The sequence below is a fragment of the Perognathus longimembris genome, chromosome 3, assembly GCF_023159225.1.
Source record: "Perognathus longimembris pacificus isolate PPM17 chromosome 3, ASM2315922v1, whole genome shotgun sequence".
In the NCBI taxonomy this organism is placed as follows: Eukaryota; Metazoa; Chordata; class Mammalia; order Rodentia; family Heteromyidae; genus Perognathus; species Perognathus longimembris.
The window spans coordinates 58566647-58587205 of record NC_063163.1 but is presented as its reverse complement, the minus strand read 5'-3'; the positions used below and the strand labels follow the sequence as shown (position 1 = coordinate 58587205).

The 20559-nt window shown below is 40.8% G+C and overlaps 1 protein-coding gene across 3 annotated transcripts in view; it reads left to right on the top strand.

Annotated features, from left to right (window-relative positions):
- Positions 1-20559, top strand: part of Wasf3 (WASP family member 3) — a 140022-nt gene that overhangs the window by 95882 nt on the left and 23581 nt on the right. The gene's annotated exons all lie outside the window — the stretch shown is intronic.

Sequence of the window (20559 nt, the reverse complement as noted above, 5' to 3'; positions counted from 1 at the left end):
GGCTTCATTCTGCTATGCACATTCTCCTGTAAAAGGGGGAGGCTGACCACAAAAGACCTAATGAAGAGGAAAAAAGTCAGTAGAAAGGAGCAGGAGCCACAGATGACCCCAATTTTGGAATTAACTGATAAGGGCTTTTAAATAGCTATAAATACATTGAAGGCACTTCTAGTTTCTGATCTTGCTCCAAAGAAACAAAACTCAGATCTGTAGAAGAAAAAAGCTGAACAAACTAAAAACCAGTTTTCTCAGATCCATCAGAGAGAACTGGTGTGCATGTTGCCCCAAATTGGAGAGAGGCAGATGCAAACATGTAAGCAGAGACCCATGGTTCACCACGTGGGTGAACCATTCCAGGGCTGGAAAACCTGAACTGAAATTGGTGACTTGTTGGAGGCTCAGGAATGAGGTGGAGGTAGTCATAGGGGAGGCTCTCACGCTTGTGTGTGTGTTTCACCCTACTTGGTTCTCACAGTGAAGAATGGTTGGTTTTTAATAATGAAAGTAGTTACAACAGTGATATAACGATCATTTCCATAACATGGAGTTCATTTCACTTAGCATCATCTTTTGTGTTCATAAGGGTATAGCTATTGGGCTCTTGTGATCCTCTGCTGTGACTTGCCTAAACCTGTGCTAATTATTCCCTATGAGGGAGACCATAGAGTCCATGTTTCTTTGGGTCTGGCTCATTTCACTTAGTATAATTTTTTCCAAGTCCTTCCATTTCCTTACGAATGGGGCAATGTCATTCTTTCTGATAGAGGCATAAAATTCCATTGTGTATATGTACCACATTTTCCTGATCCATTGGTCTACTGAGGGGCATCTGGGTTGGTTCCATATTCTAGCTATGACAAATTTTGCTGCAATGAACATTGTTGTGCTGGTTGCTTTAGTGAAACGATTGTTATATCACTGTTGTAACTACTTTCAATGTGCTATGTGTAACCGTAGGTTCTATTATTGATGATCTTCTTGTATCCCCTTCCTGTGGTGTAACTGCACTATCTCTGTATCTTATCTGAGTACATTGGAAACTGTGTATACTGGTATTAGAACTAGGAAACTGAAAGGGAATACCAAAATCGAGAGACACAGGGTAAAAAAGACAAACGACTACAAAAGCAATACCTGCAAAACTGTTTGGTGTAAATGAACTGAACAACTCATGGGGGGAAAGGAAAAGGGGGAAGGGGGAGGGGGGAATGAAGGAGGAGGTAACAAACAGTACAAGAAATGTATCCAATGCCTAACGTATGAAACTGTAACCTCTCTGTACATCAGTTTGACAATAAAATTGTTTTTAAAAAATGGAAAAAAATAATGAAAGTAGTTTTGAAAAAAAAAAACACACAGAACATTCTGCTCTTCTACATGCTCAACCATGAAAGAAGTTATTTCAACAATTCAGATTTGCCAAACCTTACAGCATCCTAGAGGAAGGAAAATACCCAGCTGTACATTTGCCTGCCCTGGTACCTTTCCAAAATGTCATGGTAGCCTTGTTTACCCAGTGTCTTCTAAAAAAAATTATAGAGCATATTAGAAGTTTAAAAAACAGCCAGGTGTTGGTGGCTTACACCTGTAATCCTAGCTATTCAGAAGGCTTGAGTTGAGATAGGAGGATCGTGGTCTGAAGCCAATCAGGGCGTGAAAGTCTGTGAGACTCTTGTCCCTCAGTTAACCACCAAAAAGCCAGAAGTAGAACTGTGGCTTAAGTGGTAGAGCACTAGCCTTGCGTACAAAAGCCAAGGGACAGTGTCCAGGCTCTTCATTCAAGTCCAAAGACCAGTATATCCCCTTCCTGCTCCCCCTCTGGGGAGCAGGAGACACAATTTGAAAAGATACAGCAATGTGAGAACCACATTTATTTATGGCAGGGATGGTGGAATTGTCAGATTTGGAACATTACAGTTACTATGCTAAGAGCCTTATAGGAAACATGTAAGAACAGATGGATAATATGTGGAAGATGGAAATTTTATGCAGATTTTTTTGTGGTACGGGGTTTGAATTAAAGATTTTGTACTTGCTAGATAGGCATTCCATCATGTGAGCTACACCTCCAGCCCTTTTTGCTTTAGTTATCTTTCAAATAGAGTCTTTCTTTTTTCTTCCAACCTTGCTGGATTGGGACTCTCATATTTATACCTCCCATATACCTTGGTTGATAGGTGTGCACTACTACATCCAGATTTATTAGTTGAGATGGGGGTCTTAGGAACTTTTTGGCTGGCTGGCCTAAAAGTAAAACCTTTCTTATCTCTGCCTTTCAACTTGCTGGGGTAAGCCACTGTGCTCTGGCAACAGATAAAAATTCTAAATCAAAAAATTTCTTCATGTGGGAAAGGTGAACAACTTGTGTGAAGAAATGAGAATGTCAGCAGGAAGATGGAAACTATTTTAACTAAAAAACACAGCTTCAGAATGGAAGAATTCAGAGCCAGGTGCTGGTGGCTTGTGCCTGTAATCCTTGCTACCAGGAAGGATAAGTCTGGAGGATCAATGTCAAAGTCAGTCCAGGCAGAAAAGTTCATTAGGCTCCATCTCTAAACTAACCAGCAAAAAAGCAGGGCTAGGGGCTAGGGGCTGGGTATATGGCCTAGTGGCAAGAGTGCTTGCCTCATATACATGAAGCCCTGGGTTCGATTCCTTAGCACCACATATATGGAAAACGGCCAGAAGTGGCGCTGTGGCTCAAGTGGCAGAGTGCTAGCCTTGAGCAGGAAGAAACCAGGGACAGTGCTCAGGCCCTGAGTCCAAGGCCCAGGACTGGCAAAAAAAAAAAAAAAAAAGCAAGGCTAGAGGCATAGCTCAAGTGATAGAGCTCTAGCTGCATAAAGGCAAGGTCCTGAGTTCAGATACCTGAGCCATAGGAAAAAGAAAAAGAAGAAGAATTCAACTGAACCTAAGCCTAACAGAAAATGGGACAAAACAGACCAAATGAGCTTAGAGTTCAATAGAATTATACAAACTGAGCCACGAGGGAAATATATTTAGATACTTTAGAACATCCAAAATACAGGGCAATATCAGATGATCTAACATATATAACCGGGTTCCCAACAAAAGATAAGAAAGTACAGAACAGAACAAATTATGGTTGAGGTTTTAGAAGATGGATGATACCTGTTAGCAAGCAAATCCCATATTTGTACAGATTACAAAAATTGTAAAACTGCACAAAAAGAAGAAAGAAAAAAATGTAAAAAGAAACATGTAGATTGCATGTAGGAGGGGAAAAATTGTAGAATCACTACTGAATTTGCCTCAGAAATAGTAGAGACCAAATTTTGTCCTTAGTGAAAGCAACCTCTTAAAATGAAAGCAAGAAGTCTCTTTTTATAAATGACTACTATTTACGTTTATTTTTGAGTTTATAACCTATTTGACAATAAAATAAATGATATTAAGGGCTATGAGAGCCCAGTGAGGTAAATTGAATTATATTGTTGTTTATATTGTTTGTGGAGTATACTGTATTACTTGAACGTAAATTGTGATTAATTAAGATACTCACTGTAATTTTTAGTAATCATTAAGAATAACATAAAAGCTAGGCCCTGGTGGCCTATACCTGGATTTCTAGCTTCTTAAGAGTCTGAGATCTGAGAATCTCAGGCAGCTCTGAGGTTCAAAGACAGCCTGAGCAGTAAAGTCTATGAAACTCTTATCTCCAGTTAACCAGCAAAAAACTGAAAGTGGAGGTATGACTCAAGTGTTAGAGCACCAGCCTTGGAAAAAGCCAAGTAACAGCACAAGGTCCCAAGTTCAAGCCCCAATTCTGGCAGGCAGGCAGACATGCACGTGTGTGCACATGTGTGTGTGCTCACAACACACACACACACACACACACAGAATAACACAGATAAAGTGATTGATTTTCTAAAAAGAAGGCAAGGAAAGAATGAGAAACAGAAGGGGAAAAATAGAACAAGTCCCCAAGTAGTAGAATTAAACCCATCCACCTTTAAACAGAAACATTTAGATACTTCCTTAAAAGAGATTATCAGGGGGCTGGGAATATGGCCTAGTGGCAAGAGTGCTTGCCTTGTATACATTAGGCCCTGGGTTTGATTCCTCAGCACCACATATACAGAAAATGGCCAGAAGTGGCGCTGTGGCTCAAGTGGCAGAGTGCTAGCCTTGAGCAAAAAAGAAGCCAGGGACAGTGCTCAGGCCCTGAGTTCATGGCCTAGGACTGGCCAAAAAAAAAAAAAAAAAAAGAGAGAGATTATCAGGCTAAATAAGACAGACTAAGATACTTGCATTTAAGATTAAGACTAAGATTTAAAGAAAATTATGGGGTCCAGGCACTGGTGGCTCATGCCAGTAATTTTAGCTACTCAGGAGGCTGAGATCTGATGATCTCTGTTTGAAGCCAGTCTGGGCAGGAAAGTACATGAGACTCTTATCTCCAACTAAGCACCACAAAATCTGGAATTGAAGGTGTGGCTTTGGTGGTAGAGTGTTAGCCTTTAGCACAAAAGCTCAAGGACAGCGCCCAGACCCTGAATTCAAACCCAAGACCAGCAAAAAAGGTCAGAACATTAACAATCTTAGATGTATATACATCTGGTAAAAGGACTCCAAAGTACATGAAATAAAAATAAGCAGATCTAGACAGAAATAAACTCAAAATTGTACATATGATCACATAAGATGATGCTAAGCAAAATGAACTCCAAGTTATGGAAATAAGTAATTTATTGTTGTTGTTATTTTCAACATATGTGAAATTATACCTTTTTCTTCCCTATGGTTTTACCCCTGTTGTCAGTGTGTTTGATTTTTGTACCCCGAGTATTGTATATACGTTTATCTGAATTAGGGAAGGGAAGAGGAACATCAAAATGGTGAGACAAAGGGTAAAAGGTGAACCAATGCAACAGCAATATTTACAAGACAGTATTCTGTAAACCAACTATACAACTCTGGAGGGGGAGGAAATTGGTGAGGAAGGAAGGTGGGAGAAAAATGAGGGAGGAGGTAACAGGTTTGACAAGAAATGTACTCACTGCCTTACATATGTAACTATAACCCCTCTGTACATCATTTTGACAATAAAGATTTTTAGAAGAAAAAGAAGAAAAAAATTGTATCTGGATCTTATCTATTTCTAATAGATAATAATAAACCCTTAATAATTGAAAGAACATGTTGACAAAAAAATTTCTAGGAATATGGAATGTTTGGATAATATGACCAACTTTGGATAAATTGCTCTTTATATACTAACTCCCCAAGCTGTAGGGTATACATTCTTATAAATTCCCATTGAATATTCACCAAGGTGGAACATACATATATATGTTAGGGCATTAAACCCTAACTTTGAAAAGATTAATAGATTATGGTGATATGAGGTAATTATAATCTTTTAAATGATTCTCAAATAATGAAAAAAAATCAAGCACTATCTTTTAATATTCCTTGGTCAAAGAAGAATTCAAAAGGGAAAGTAGTAAATGTTGGAGAATGTTAACACAAAATACTAGTATATTGTGGGAGTTTATTTAAGGAAGTGATTAAAGAGAAATTTGTAAGTTTAACCTCTTATATTAGAAAAGAAGAAGGTTCAAAATCATGAGCACTTTCCTTAGGTGAGTTCTTATTGTTGCTCAGCAGTGCTGCCATAATTTCTGTGTTAATTACTTTTTGCATTTAGAGTGCCTACTTAATATCTTCTCTTTTCAGCCCATACTTCTACCCTGACTAAGCTGCTTATTTGATTAGTAAAATGAACATAATTGAGGGAAATGTTGGCATTCCTCTCTGACTGATCAACCCAGCATTAGGCCTCTGTTCTAGCCACACTCCTATCTTGACCATCTCCTTCATCTGCACACTGAATCCCATGTCCCCGGCTCTCTCCAGGACTATATTTGCCTTCTCTCTGTGTCATCTTTGCCTACCTTGTTCAACATTTTTACCATCAAACACAACATAGAGGAATCTCCCAAGTCTTTCTATCTCAGATCAAACTCTCTCTGCCACTCAAATTTCTTGTTACCCTGCACAGCAGGATTCCTTTGATAACTATTTTTATTTCCATTGCCTCTGCCTCTCTCTTTATCTCTTGTCCCTGTTACAGTTTTGTTCCACCCAGTCTTTTGAAACTGCTTGTCAGCATTACTAAGTTGCTAATGTCCCATGTTCAGTCTCTTCTGACTTGATCTCATCACTAGTAACTTCCTCTCCATGGACCTATTATCCTTACCTGGCTTCTGGACCGTCTCACTTTGGTGTTTCTCCTGACTCAAAAGCTATTCTTTCTTTGTTAGTCTCCTGTGCTGAGCTTCCCAACCTCTCCATGTTAGAGTGCTCCGGAGCTTGATAATTAGAACTCTGCTCTGCTTGCTCTCATTCCTTCAGTGAGCTAATGTGGGCCCTTCAATTTTACTCTTCAGTTTATACCTTTGGTTCTGACCTCACGTCTAGACCTCAAGTTCATATATAGAGCTGCCTACTCAATATCTCCACTTGGGCTTTTAGTAGGGATCTAAAATGGAATTATTTTCTTTCCTCTCCCTCCCTCTTCCTTAACCAAATGAGAATTCTGTTCTCCCCATTATTTTTTGGTTTGTCTCTTCTTTCTCTGATCAGACATCCAATCCAATAGTAAATTAGGTTAATTATCTACGAAATGTGTGCCTAATCTGTGCACTTGATTATTCCACCACTACCATGAATCTAGTCTTAAGACAATTGTTGCTTGTCACCTGCTCAACAGGAGCCTTCTAGTCATGTCCCTGTTCCCACTCCTCAAAAGGGTAAGTCATGTTTCTCTCTGCTCACTCACTGGGTTTCTAAATGTTGCCCACACACACCAAACACATTTTTAAAATTTAATTTTATTGTCAAGGAGATGAACAGAAGGGTTACAATTACATACATAAGGTAGTAAGAACATTTCTTTTTTTTTCTGAAATACGTCTTGTGTAAATGTTTTATTTGAAGAAAGAATCTGGTTGGAGTGCTTGGACCACATACTTTCTTCTTTTTTTTTTTCTCAAATTTTTATTATCAAACTGATGTACAGAGAGGTTACAGTTTCATACGTTGGGCATTGGATACATTTCTTTTACTGTTTGTTACCTTGTCCCTCATGCCCCCCTCCCTCCCCCCCTTTCCCTCCCCCCCCCAGGTGTTCAGTTCACTTACACCAAACAGTTTTGCAAGTATTGCTTTTGTAGTTATTTCTCTTTTTTTACCCTGTGTCTCTCAAATTTGGTATTCCCTTTGAATTTCCTACTTCCAATACCAGTATACACGGTTTCCAATATACTCAGATAAGATTACAGAGATAGTGTAGGTACAACCATAGGAAGGTGATACAAGAACATCATCAATAATAGAAACTACACATACACATAGGACGTTGAAAGTAGTTACAACTGTGACATATCAATTGTTTCCATAACATGGAGTTCATTTCACTTAGCATCATCTTATGTGTTCATAAGGGTATAGCTATTGGGCCTTGTGATGGTCTGCTATTGCTTGCCTAAACCTGTACTAATTATTCCCAATAAGGGAGGCCATAGAGTCCATGTTTCTTTGGGTCTGGCTCACTTCACTTAGTATAACTTTTTCCAAGTCCTTCCATTTCCGTACAAATGGAACAATGTCATTCTTTCTGATAGAGGCATAAAATTCCATTGTGTATATGTACCACATTTTCCTGATCCATTCATCTATGGAGGGGCATCTGGGTTGGTTCCAGATTCTCGCTATGACAAATTGTGCTGCGATGAACATTGTTGTGCTGGTGGCATTACTGTGATTTTGTTTGTGGGCTTTTGGATAGATACCCAACAGTGGGGCTGCTGGGTCATAGGGGAGTTCTATATTGAGCCTTCTGAGGAATCTCCATACTGCTTGCCAGAGTGGCTGAACCAGTTTACATTCCCACCAACAATGAAGTAGGGTTCCCTTTTGGCCACATCCCCTCCAACAATTGTTATTATTAGTTTTCTTGATATATGACATTCTTGCTGGGGTGAGATGGAATCTCAATGTTGTTTTGATTTGCATTTCCTTTATGGCCAGTGATGTAGAGCATTTTTTCATATGTCTATTGGCCATTCTCATTTCCTCATCAGAGAAGTTTCTTTGTAAGTCTTTAGCCCACCTGATGAGGGGGCTATTGGTTAAGAACATTTCTTGTCAAATATGTTGCCTCTTCCCTCATTTTTCTCCCACCTTCCCTCCTTCCCAATCCCCTGTCTCCCAAGTTGTACAGTTAGTTTACAACATATTGTCTTGGAAAGTATCACTGTTGTTTCACCTTTTATCCTTTGTCTCACCATTTTGAGTTTCCCCTTCCCTTCCCTAATTTAAATAAAATGTATATACAATACCCAGGATACCAAAATCATATACAGTGACAACAGGGGTAAAACCATAAGGAAGAAAAACACAAGAAAAAAATAATTTCACATAGTACATTAAAAATAACAATAGTAGGGGAGAAGAAAGATGGCGCCGATGGAATAGGGAGGCACTCCGACTCGCTCCAATGGCATAGTGAGCTGGGAACCCCAACACCCAACACCCCATCAAGAACCCAGCAAAACCAGCAGCCAGAAGCAGTGGAGAAACGCAGGAAAACAAAAAGGAGCAAAAAAGAAGAACCGAAAACCTACACGGAGCCGGAGATTCACCGGGGCACCCTCCCCCCTCCAGCCGACCCTGGCACAAACAGGGTCAGGCTGGGAAAGGGGAACCCGGCGATCGGCAGACAGGCTGCCAGGAGCGCAGAATTCATATAGGGGGAGACCCCACGGACACAAGGCAGGGTGCGGACCAAGACACACACCGGCAGCGACGAGAAGTTCGGGTCCACACCGGGTTTGGACAAGGGAACCCAGCGCGGCAGAAATCGGGAACCAGGGAAGCCACCACGACACTTAGCCAACCCCTGGAGGGCCAAGGGCGGCGCGGGACACACACACAAAGCAGCAAAAGTGAGTGCCCTCCCCTCCCCCCTCCCCCACCCCTGACGGAACAAAGAACCCACAAATCAGGCGGGGAAACCCCCATCAGGCGCTGGGAAGTCAGTTTAGCAGGGGAAGGGCTCAGCAGCACCAACACCCCACAGGTTCCTGAACTGGCAGAACCGGCCCCGCCCCCTTCCCAACAGGGGCCGGGAGACAGCCGGTTGTGCAAACCCCACCTGAGGCGCCTGGACCTCGCAGACTCTTACAACTAAAACCACAGGCGCTGGTGGGCAATACCAGCCCAGCAGGGTCACTGGAGCCTGATCACGTCCCCCCTCCTAACAGCAGAGGTGAGGTCTGAAGGTGCCAAGCCACACCCGGACAGTCGATCCCACTGGGCCCCACACGTACCCCCCCCCCCACAACGGACTCGTGGGAGGGCGCAAGCACAACCCAACAACCCAGGACTTGCTCTGGGAGGCATATCCCGCCGAAGTGCCTGTTGCACTGAACGCACAGGGCACAGGAGGGCGGGGCCCCCGGCGACAGCGCCCGCTCTGGTAGGCGTACCCTGCACTGGTGGGCGGGGACACAGCGACAGCACCTGCTGCCCGTAGACACGTCTACACAGGAGGGAGGGAGGAGCTACAAACCAAACCTGAGAAGCCATCCAGATCTCCAGATGCGCAAATCACAAAGAAACATAACTCAGTTCATCAAAGGGCAAGCCAACTCGCCAGCTCCAAAAAGCAGCACGACTGAAGAGGAGATGGAGACTAAAAAAGCAAATGAGGCCATGTTAACAGGAATGATCGAAAGCGTCAGAAATGAAATCAGAAAACAATTCCAGGAATTTAGAGCGGAAATCTGGAAGGACACCCAGGAAGCCAAGAAAGAAATGGAAGCAAAACTGGATACAATGCAAACCTGCTTTAAAGAAATGGAAGCAAAAATGGATACAATGCAAGCTGCCTTTAAAGAAAATCTCCACATCCTAAGAATTGAAATGCATGAAAAAATAGATTTAAAATACAACTCTTTAAAGGAAGAAATCTCCACGATCAGAGCTGATATGACAACCATAAACAGCTCTCTGACATCCATAAACTCCGCAATTGAAACCATGACACAAAGAGTAGACCATATAGAATCCAGAATCTCTCGCCTGGACGATGAAGCAGCTGACAACAACCAGAAAATGACCACACTCCAAGAAAAGGTGAAGCTTCAGGGAAGACTAATCCAGGAACTAATGGACAAAGACAAGAGATATAATCTGCGCATAATTGGAATAGAAGAAGGAGCCGAATATCAGAGCAGAGGGCTTAATCATGTTCTCAATAAAGTTATTGCAGAAAACTTCCCCAATCTCACAGGGGACCCCATCCAGGTAACCGAAGCCTATAGGACACCTGGCAGGCCAGACCCCAGGAAAGCCACCCCAAGGCACATAATATTCAAGACTTCAGACCTCAAGATTAAAGAGCAAATTCTGAATTCAGCCAAAGCGAAGAAGGAAACTTTTTTCAATGGGAAGAGGATTCGAATAACATCCGACTTATCCACACAAACTTACCAAGCTCGAAGCGAGTGGAAGAACACCATCCAAGTACTCCAGAATAACAATTTACAACCTCGGATCAAATATCCAGCGAAATTGGAGTTCACATTCGAAGGGAGAACCAGATCTTTCCACACCAAAGAGGAGCTAAAGGAGTATGTGAGTAAAAAACCAGCCCTACAGCGAATATTAAGAGGGGAACCCCACCCAACAGAGATCGTAAAAGACACACAGACAGAATCAGAAAGAAACTTCAATAGCCAAAGCCCAGCAGAAACACAAGCTCACTAAAGACAAGAAGAAAAAAAAAAAAAGAAGAAAAAACAGCCCACCAAGAAAATGGAAGGAGAAAAAACACCCTTATCCTTGATCTCTTTAAATATAAATGGTTTAAGCTCCCCGATAAAGAGGAGCAGACTGGCAGAATGGATTCGCAAACAAAAAGTTGACATCTGCTGTCTACAAGAGACCCACCTTACAGCAAGGGACAAAAACAGGCTTCGAGTGAAAGGATGGAGCAAGATCTACCAAGCAAATGCATCCACCAAAACGGCAGGTGTAGCCATCCTGATCTCAGACAAGCTTGACTTCTCTTTAAAGTCCACTCAAAAAGACAAAGAAGGACACTACATATTAATACAAGGGAAAATCCAGGATCAAGAAATCACGGTGATAAATGTATACTCACCAAACAAAAGAGGCCCGACATATGTCAAGCAAATTCTCAAAGAATTACAGAGCAAGATAGACGCAAACACAATCATAGTGGGTGACTTTAATACTCCTCTCTCTCCAAGAGACAGATCCAACACTCAGAGGATTAGTAAGGGAGCTGAGGACCTAAATAACACCATTTCCCAAATGGATCTAACAGAACTATATAGAACCTTTCACCCCACAGAGACCCAATACACCTTCTTTTCAGCAGCCCATGGATCATATTCCAAAATAGACCACGTCATAGCCCACACAAAGAACCTCAGCAAATACAAAAGTATTGACGTCATCCCATGTATTATATCTGACCACAGTGGATTAAAGGTAACCCTCAACAACAAAGGATACCACAGAGCCTATACACACTCTTGGAGGCTAAACCCCACGCTGCTATCCAACACTTGGGCCACAGATCAAATTAAAGATGAAATCAACGAATTCATAAGCCACAATGACAAAGAAAACACATCACAAAGAAACCTATGGGACACAGCTAAGGCAGTTCTGAGGGGCAAGATCATTGCACTCAGCACCCACATTAAAAGAATGGAAGCAGAGCAGGTGAATACCCTCACGATGAAACTAAAACAACTGGAGAAACAAGAAATGACAGAATCTAAAACGACTAGGAGAGGAGAGATCACAAAGATTAAAGAAGAGATAAATCTGATTGAAAATAGAAAGACCATTCAACAAATAAATAAGACTAAAAGCTGGTTCTTTGAGAAAATAAACAAAATTGACAGACCCCTTGCAAGACTTACAAAAAAAAGAAGAGAAGAGACTCATATTCGTAAAATCAGGGACTCCACAGGAAAAATTACAACAAGTACACACGATATTCAAACAATCATAAGGAGCTATTTCCAAAACCTCTACTCAGCAAAAAACAATAATTCTACAGAAATGGATCAATTCTTAGAGAAGTACAAACTGCCCAAACTGAACCAAGAAGAAATAAATCAGCTAAATAAACCAATAACTTACGGTGAGATACAGGAGGTAATCAAGAACCTCCCTACTAAGAAAAGCCCAGGCCCAGATGGATTCACCAACGAATTCTACAAAACCTTTAGTGAGGAGCTAATTCCAATACTCCTCAAACTCTTCCGTGAAATAGAAATGGAGGGAGAAATTCCAAACTCATTCTACGAAGCTAATATCATACTAATTCCCAAACCAGGCAAAGACCCAACAAAAAAAGAGAACTACAGACCAATATCACTAATGAACACAGATGCAAAGCTCCTCAATAAAATATTAGCTAATAGGATCCAGAAAGTGATCAAGAATATCATACATCATGACCAAGTAGGCTTCATCCCTCAGTCACAAGGATGGTTCAACATCCGTAAATCAATCAACGTAATTCACCACATAAACAGAGCTAAAATCAAGAATCACATTGTTATCTCAGTCGATGCCCAAAAAGCCTTTGACAAAATACAACATCCATACCTATTAAAAGCTTTGGAGAGAACAGGAATAGATGGAACATTCCTCAAAACAATAAAAGCCATATACAACAGACCAACTGCTAATATCATATTAAATGGAGAGAAACTTAAGTCATTCCCCCTAAAATCAGGAACAAGACAAGGATGCCCACTCTCCCCACTTCTGTTCAACATAGTGCTGGAATCCCTAGCCATAGCAATAAGGCAAGAGGAGGACATCAAAGGGATCCACATCGGCAAGGAAGAAATCAAGTTATCCCTATTCGCAGACGACATGATCTTGTATCTGAAGGACCCAAAAACCTCAGTACCCAAACTCCTACACCTAATAAACCAATTTGGCAAAGTAGCAGGATATAAAATCAACCCACAAAAGTCAGCAGCTTTTCTGTACACCAGCAATAGACAAACAGAAAAGGAAATTATGGAAACAATTCCATTTACAGTAGCCAAAAAAAGAATAAAGTACCTAGGGATCAACTTAACCAAGGACGTGACGGACCTATTCAATGAAAACTACAAAAATCTAATAAGGGAAATCAAAGAAGACACAAGGAGATGGAAAGACCTCCCATGCTCATGGGTAGGCAGAATCAATATAGTGAAAATGGCCATATTGCCCAAATTGTTATACAAATTCAATGCAATACCTATCAAAATCCCAGCCACATTCTTCACTGAAATAGAGAAACCAATCCATAAATTCATATGGAACAGCAAAAAACCTAGAATAGCCAAAGCAATTCTAGGCAAAAAAAGCAATGCAGGAGGTATCACAATACCTGACTTCAAGATCTACTACAAGGCCATCATAACAAAAACAGCATGGTAATGGTATAAAAACAGATCGGAAGACCAATGGATTAGAACTGAAGACCCAGAAATAAAACCGCACTCTTACAGCCAACTGATATTCGACAAAGGAGCTAAAGATATACAATGGAATAAACATAGCCTCTTCAACTACTGGTGCTGGGAGAACTGGGCAGCCATATGCAGAAAACTCAAAGTAGACCCAAGCCTATCACCATGCACCAAGATCAACTCAAAATGGATCAAGGACCTCAACATCAGACCTGAATCCTTGAAACTACTGAAGGACAGAGTAGGAAAGACACTAGAACTTATAGGCACAGGAAGGAATTTCCTGAATAGAGTCCCAGGGGCACAACAAATAGGAGAAAGACTCGACAAATGGGACTACTACAAATTAAAAAGTTTCTGCACAGCTAAGGACATAGCCACCAAAATAGAAAGACAGCCAACGATATGGGAAAGGATATTTACCAGCACAGCAACAGACAAAGGCCTGATATCGGTCATCTACAGAGAACTCAAAAAACTAAGCCCCTCCAAGCCCAATAAACCTATTAGGAAATGGGCAAAAGAGCTAAAGAGAGACTTCACAAGAGAAGATATAAAAATGGCAAAGAAACACATGAGGAAATGCTCAACATCCCTGCTAGTAAAGGAAATGCAAATAAAAACAACCCTGAGATACCACCTCACCCCAGTTAGAATGGCCTATACTCTGAACCCAGGAAACAACAAATGCTGGAGGGGCTGTGGGGAAAGAGGAACCCTTCTCCATTGTTGGTGGGAGTGCAAATTAGTACAACCACTTTGGAGAACAGTATGGAGGTTTCTCAAAAAGCTCAATATAGACCTACCCTATGACCCAGCCATACCACTCCTAGGCATCTATCCTAAACAGCAAAATCCAAGATATCAAAAAGGCATTTGTACTACCATGTTTATCGCGGCACAATTCACAATAGCTAAAATATGGAAACAACCCAGATGCCCCTCCACAGACGAATGGATCCAAAAAATATGGTACTTATACACAATGGAATACTACATAGCGATTAGGAATGGTGAAATATTGTTATTTGCAGGGAAATGGTCGGAACTCGAACAAATAATGTTGAGTGAGACAAGCCTAGAACACAGAAAACAAAGGGGCATGATCTCCCTGATATATGACTGTTAACAAAGGGAGACGGAGAGACAGTAGAGACCAAGTCTGTGAATACTGTATATGTTCTTGATACATTGTATATTGCATATATGTCAACCTGACCTAGACAAGGGATAGAAAAACAGGTTGTAAGATATCATAAGAAATGTACACACTGCCCTACTATGTAACTGCACCCTCTTTGCACAACACCTTGTAAAAAAATTTATGTCCAATTAATAAAAAAAAATAAATAAAATATAAAAAAAAAAAAAAACAATAGTAAAAAACTACTTGTTTCCATATCTTGGAGTTCATTTCGCTTAGCATCATCTAATATGATCATATGTACATAGTCATTGAGCTATTGTGGTCATCTGCTAGGACTATCCTAGACATATACCAATTATTACCAATGAGGAAGAACAGCATCTATGTTTCTTTGTGGTATATGTACACAATGAAATTCTGTGCTTCTGTCAGAAAGAATGACATTGCTCCATTTGCAAGGAAATGGAAAGACTTGAAAAAAATCATACTAAGTGAAATGAGCCAGACCCAAAGAAACCAAACACATTTCTGTCTTCTGCCTGGATGATTCTTCCCCAAGATATATTGATATGGAGGCTTCCTTATATCAGTCAGTTCATATACTTTACCAGAGAGGGCTTTAGTGACACCCCCTGAGCACCCCTCGCTTCTGCTAATTCTTGTGTCCTTCTGCTTTATTGTCTTCACAGCACTTGTTTTCTCCTGACATAGTTCCTAGTAGTCTGTTGTGTATTTTGTTCATGCTCCTCATGAGACTGGCTGTGTTCACTGCTGTTTCTTCAAGCTGTTCATACAGTGCCTCATTGCCCACTTGATGAATGCTTGACAGACAGCTGACCATGCTTGAAAATCAATGTTATCTTAGTTTTCTAAAAGTGGTTTGCATTGCAAGGAAGCTCACTGTGTGTTTTCCAGACTTTCTGCCATGTGCTTGTGTTACAATTATCATTGGAATGTTAATCATATATGCCTTTTATTGGATCTAGGCCACTGTTTCCTAACAACACCTTTCTCTGTTTTCTATACTTTCTTATAAGAAATATAAATTGCTTTCAGATTGGAAAACATAAACCTTTAAAAAAGAAGAAAGAAAAAAAAACACCTTATAGCCCCATAATTATAACTTGTTACATGGAATTCAGTAGCAACTATACATAATTAAAAATAGAACAATTTTCTTTTTTGACTTTATTTTGAAATGATTTCCAGACTTAACAAAATGTTTAAAATTAAAACAAAGGATCCCCACAAAGCTTTACCCCTTCTTTCTAGATACATCCTACATTTATGTTTTCAGAGATTTCTCCTTTCCGCCTTCCTCTGCATATTCTGTCCTGTTAGTCTGCTTTCATCATTAGTAGTTCCCTCGTCTTCCTTTGCCTTCTGTGACCTTGCAGATTTTACAGGGAATCGACCATTTACTCTGTGGAATGTGTCTTGGTGTTGCTTCCCAAGTCTCCCCATGATTAGAAGTGGGGTAGTGACAGAACTATCACAGGTGATGTGCTGCCTGCCCTCCTCAGGAGGCATACTAGACAGATGCTGTTGCTTCCTCCAGGTGACTGACTTGGTTTTTCTAATGTGAAGTTTTCCTCCAGGTAATTAATGTCAACAAACCAGGAGTCTCTGTATCCTCTGATGCTTCTTGCCTGAAACAGTTTGCTATGGGTGGCACAGAGTAGTGGTTTGGGTCATTTCATAGTTTATTTCACCATTTGTTAGTTGGCATTTTGCATTATAAATGCATTTCTTTCTTTTTCTTATTTATTCATACCAATATGGACTGGTAAATTTCTTTTAATTCTGAAGATTATAATCCATTCATTGACTCTTATTTATGTTGTATTGATTATTTTCTTGTTTGGTGGTAATGGGGTTTGAACTTGGTCTTCTGCTTGCTAGACAGGTGCTCTACTACTTGAGCCACAGTGCCAGCCTTTTTGCTTTAGTTGTTTTTCAAATAGGGTCTCACATTTATGACTGGGCTGGGCTGGCCTGGCTTTTAATTGTCTTATTGATGCTTTTCACTTAGCCAGGATGATAGTCACCTACCACACATCCAGCTTTTATTGAAGTCTGACAAACTTTTTTCCAAAACTGGCCTCAAACTACAGTTCTCTCATTTCTGCTATTCAGATAGCTAGGATTATGGGTATGAGCCACTAAGCCCAGTTAATACTTCTATTTGATGCTCAAATTTCCCCAAATTTGGTCAGTACAACCCTTTCTGCCTAGGGCTTGGGTCTTTTTTTTTTTTTTAAGCATGTCCTGACTAATCTTTAACTAACACCTTGTATTTTTCTACCCTTAGACCTAGAATTTTTCCATGTTCCAAAGGAGACTGATTCCTTTTAGTGGAGAATGAAAAACCTAAACCTTGACCAACCAGGATCTAGGTGCCACCCTTATGTCTAAAATAGGATTTACATATGACAACTTGATTGTTCCTAGTAAATCTTCACTTTTACATGTAGTTGAAAACCTACATGTGTTTGGCAATGTGGTTACACAGCTCTGAACTTGACATACTTGTAAATGAAAGAGTTACGCATCAGTGGTAGAGAACACAGTATTTATTTGTGCTTATATAACATCTAGCAGAGAGTACAGGATTGTTCTCAACAGTAGTTACTGTGCTCTGAGAATGCTCTGTAACTTCTGCAGGAGATTGGTGATATTCTCTCTTCTTGGGGATGCACTCTTCTCCCAGTAAAAGATACACTCCCCTCCTGGTGACAGATACACTCTCTTTGTAGTATGTATTATCCTTAGGACATAGGTTTATGGCATGGCTAAAGGAGAAGGGATAAGACTTTTGAAGCTGCACTGGGGAGAGAGGGAGAGATAGAGTGTATATTGAACTATGAGTGGTGAAGTTAAATACAAAAATTAGGTTTCTTTAACTGTGTCACAGTTCAGAAATAATTGATACTCACATAGAAGCATTTGGATCATAGTACTCATCTATAAATTACTCAGCATTTTTCAAGTGAGCTTCTTAAAACAGAAGTTCACAAAAATAATTAGTATTAGATTTTCGAGGCTTGTCCCTTTTTTAAAAGTGGCACGTTAGAGGCTTTTCTTGCAGATTCCCTATGTACATCAGCCTTTTAAAGATTTGGAGATGCCCTAAAGGCATAACAACATGGCTAGTCTGCTTAATTCAACATTTCCCAAACTTCTTTACATAGGGAGCATTCATTGGCTGTTTACTTATTAATAAGAAGACTGTGGTTTAGATAGTTAACAGGGTTGTTGAGCTTCAGCTCAGCACATGCAGTGCAGAGATCAAAGGTATAGTCCCCACCTTTGAGAGCTAAGGCAGATAGAGACAAAATTAGAGTTATTAATATGAGTCTGGGAATCCAGATAAGTTTAGAGTGTTGTGGGAACAAAGAGAGCAAATTTGAGTTTACCAACCCACTCGGTATCCTAAGGGTTGGCTTTAAGTTAACCAGGGCATGACTCAGCTTGTGTATTTTTACTCATTTATTAACAAATCTTTTCCTGAGCGCCTACTACAAGCTATATGTACTCTAGCCACTAGGGATTGGCCAAATGGAGCAGCAAAAGGAAAAGAAAAGTGTGTAATTGTGTGTATTGTAATGTGATTTAGGTAGGCTTGCTAGAAATGGTCTCACTTAGAAGATAACATTTGGGTTATAGAGCTGGATGAGGTAAAGATGCCAGCAATGTGGGACTATGGGGCAGAAATCATCTAGGCAAAAGGAAGAGAAAATTCCAAGGCCTGGGGAAGAGCAGGTATACCTGGTGATGTGTCTTAGTAGTAGTAAGGAGGGCAGTATATGGAAGGTGAGATATGTGAAGGATAGGGTTACAGAAGAAGAGGCCAGGAGGGTAGACGGAGCCAGAGCATGGAGGACCTGGGGCTCCTGTCCGTTGGGTTTCATTTTGAATGGAAGGGACTTGAGAATGCTGAGAACCAGTAACCTCATTTGAGTTTTGACAAGGGCTGCGCTGCGCTGTGCTGTGCTCTGGAGAATGAACTGGGGGGGCATGTATCCATAAAGTTTATCTGACCAATTCTCTGGCAGTTAGGGAATTCTTGAAGGCCACCATGGGGTGGGAGAGAGCAAGGGGAGTTGAGGGTGGCTGCTAAGGCTGTGGTGTTAACAACAGAAGGGATGGGGTTGACACTTCTCTAGAAGGGGAAGTGATGAGAGGAGTGGGCATGAAGTGGGAAGTAGGGGGATTGAGGAATTCTGTTTCTGGTCTGGAAGTTTGAGTTGTTCATGTGACATGGAATCCTGTTTCACATGAGGACAGCCTATGAAGAGGTCTGTCTGAAGTAGAAATGAGGCATCCACCTATGCAGGATTTAAAGCAAAAGTGGACTGGGTAGGATGCCCAAGAGAAAATTGACAGGAAAGGAAAAAGATTGGTATGTCAACACACATACCTCTTCTTTTTATTTTTATTTTTTGTAGGTAGTTCTTGGAAGCACAATTCTTGAGAATATTGAAACTCTAGACTTAGAAGTCTAGAGTTCCCCCTCTCCCCACCCCCCCCCCCCCCCCCCGCAAAGCAACAAAATCAAACTTCTGTGAAATAAAAGAAAAGCCCAAGACCTTGGCCCTGGGCTCCTACAAAGCAGCTCTGAAGCTGGGAAAGGAAGAAAGCAGCAGAGGGGTAGCCAGGAGGTGAGAGCAGGTACAAGGATGACCCAGTGGGCAGGCCTGCCCTGAAGACAAGCCTCAGGCCAGATGCCTGCAGCCCCAGTGATGACCTTCACAATCGGGAGACAATCCTCTGTCAATCATGTGATTTTCTTCTTAGTTGCTGGTCTCACTGTATACTCCCTGGCAGACCAAAACCTTAGTAAGTGCTTTGCCTACTTTTCCTTTCTCACAAGTCTGATCTAATTTCAACCATTTAAGAATAGCTGAAATTCTTCTTACCACCTCATTCCCACTGGGATAGCCATTATCAAAAAAAAAGGAAGACAAGTGACTGGGGAGGAAAACTCTCCTGCAGAGGAAAGGCAGAAAGAGATTGTCACCATGCAGGGTAAAGATGCCAGGAGAGAGATATTCAATGTTGAATACTAAAGTTGTATATTTTCTTTTCAAGCTTTTTAAGTTTAGTTTTGATGGAATACAACACAGAATTTACCCCCTTAACCATTTTTGGTTGTGCAGTTCATCAGTGTTAAATATGTTGTGCAGGTGATCTCCGGACTTTCCCACAAAACTGAAGCTCTCACCTGTTAAACAGAGCCCCATTCCTTTCCTCCTCCAGTTCCTGTTAGTCACTATCCTGTTCTCTGTATGAATTCGATGAAGTAGCTCCTATCACTGAAGACATAATTGGTCTTTTAGTGATTGACTCGTCTTATACAGTAATGTGCTGTGGCTCACACATGTTGTTGCGTGTATCAGAATTCCTTGATTTTTGAAAGCTGAATACTATTGCATGTGTTTATCCACTTATCTGTTGATAGTCATGTGGATTGCTTTCATCCCTTGGCTATCATGAACAATACTTCTTTGAAACATGAGTGAGTGCTAGTATTTAAGTCCCATTTTCTCTTTTAGATACCTACTCAGAAGTAAAATTGCTAGACGCTATGGTAATTTTGAGGATTTAGTAAGGTGCTCTATGTTTTGTGGCTGGGGAGGGGGGAAATAAATGATAAAAGTAGAGAACTAAAAATTAAAAAGACAAGTTTTTCTTTCATCTGTTTTGCCACTTACCAGCTAAACGAATTAGACAGATTGCCTTTCTGATGCTCAGTTTAATCATCTGGAAAATGAAAACAGACACTGTAGGGGCAGGGAGATTGCTCTAGGGCTAAGCCTGCAGCACTGAACAGATCTAGGTGTGGTTTCTGCTAGTGTGGTTCACAGA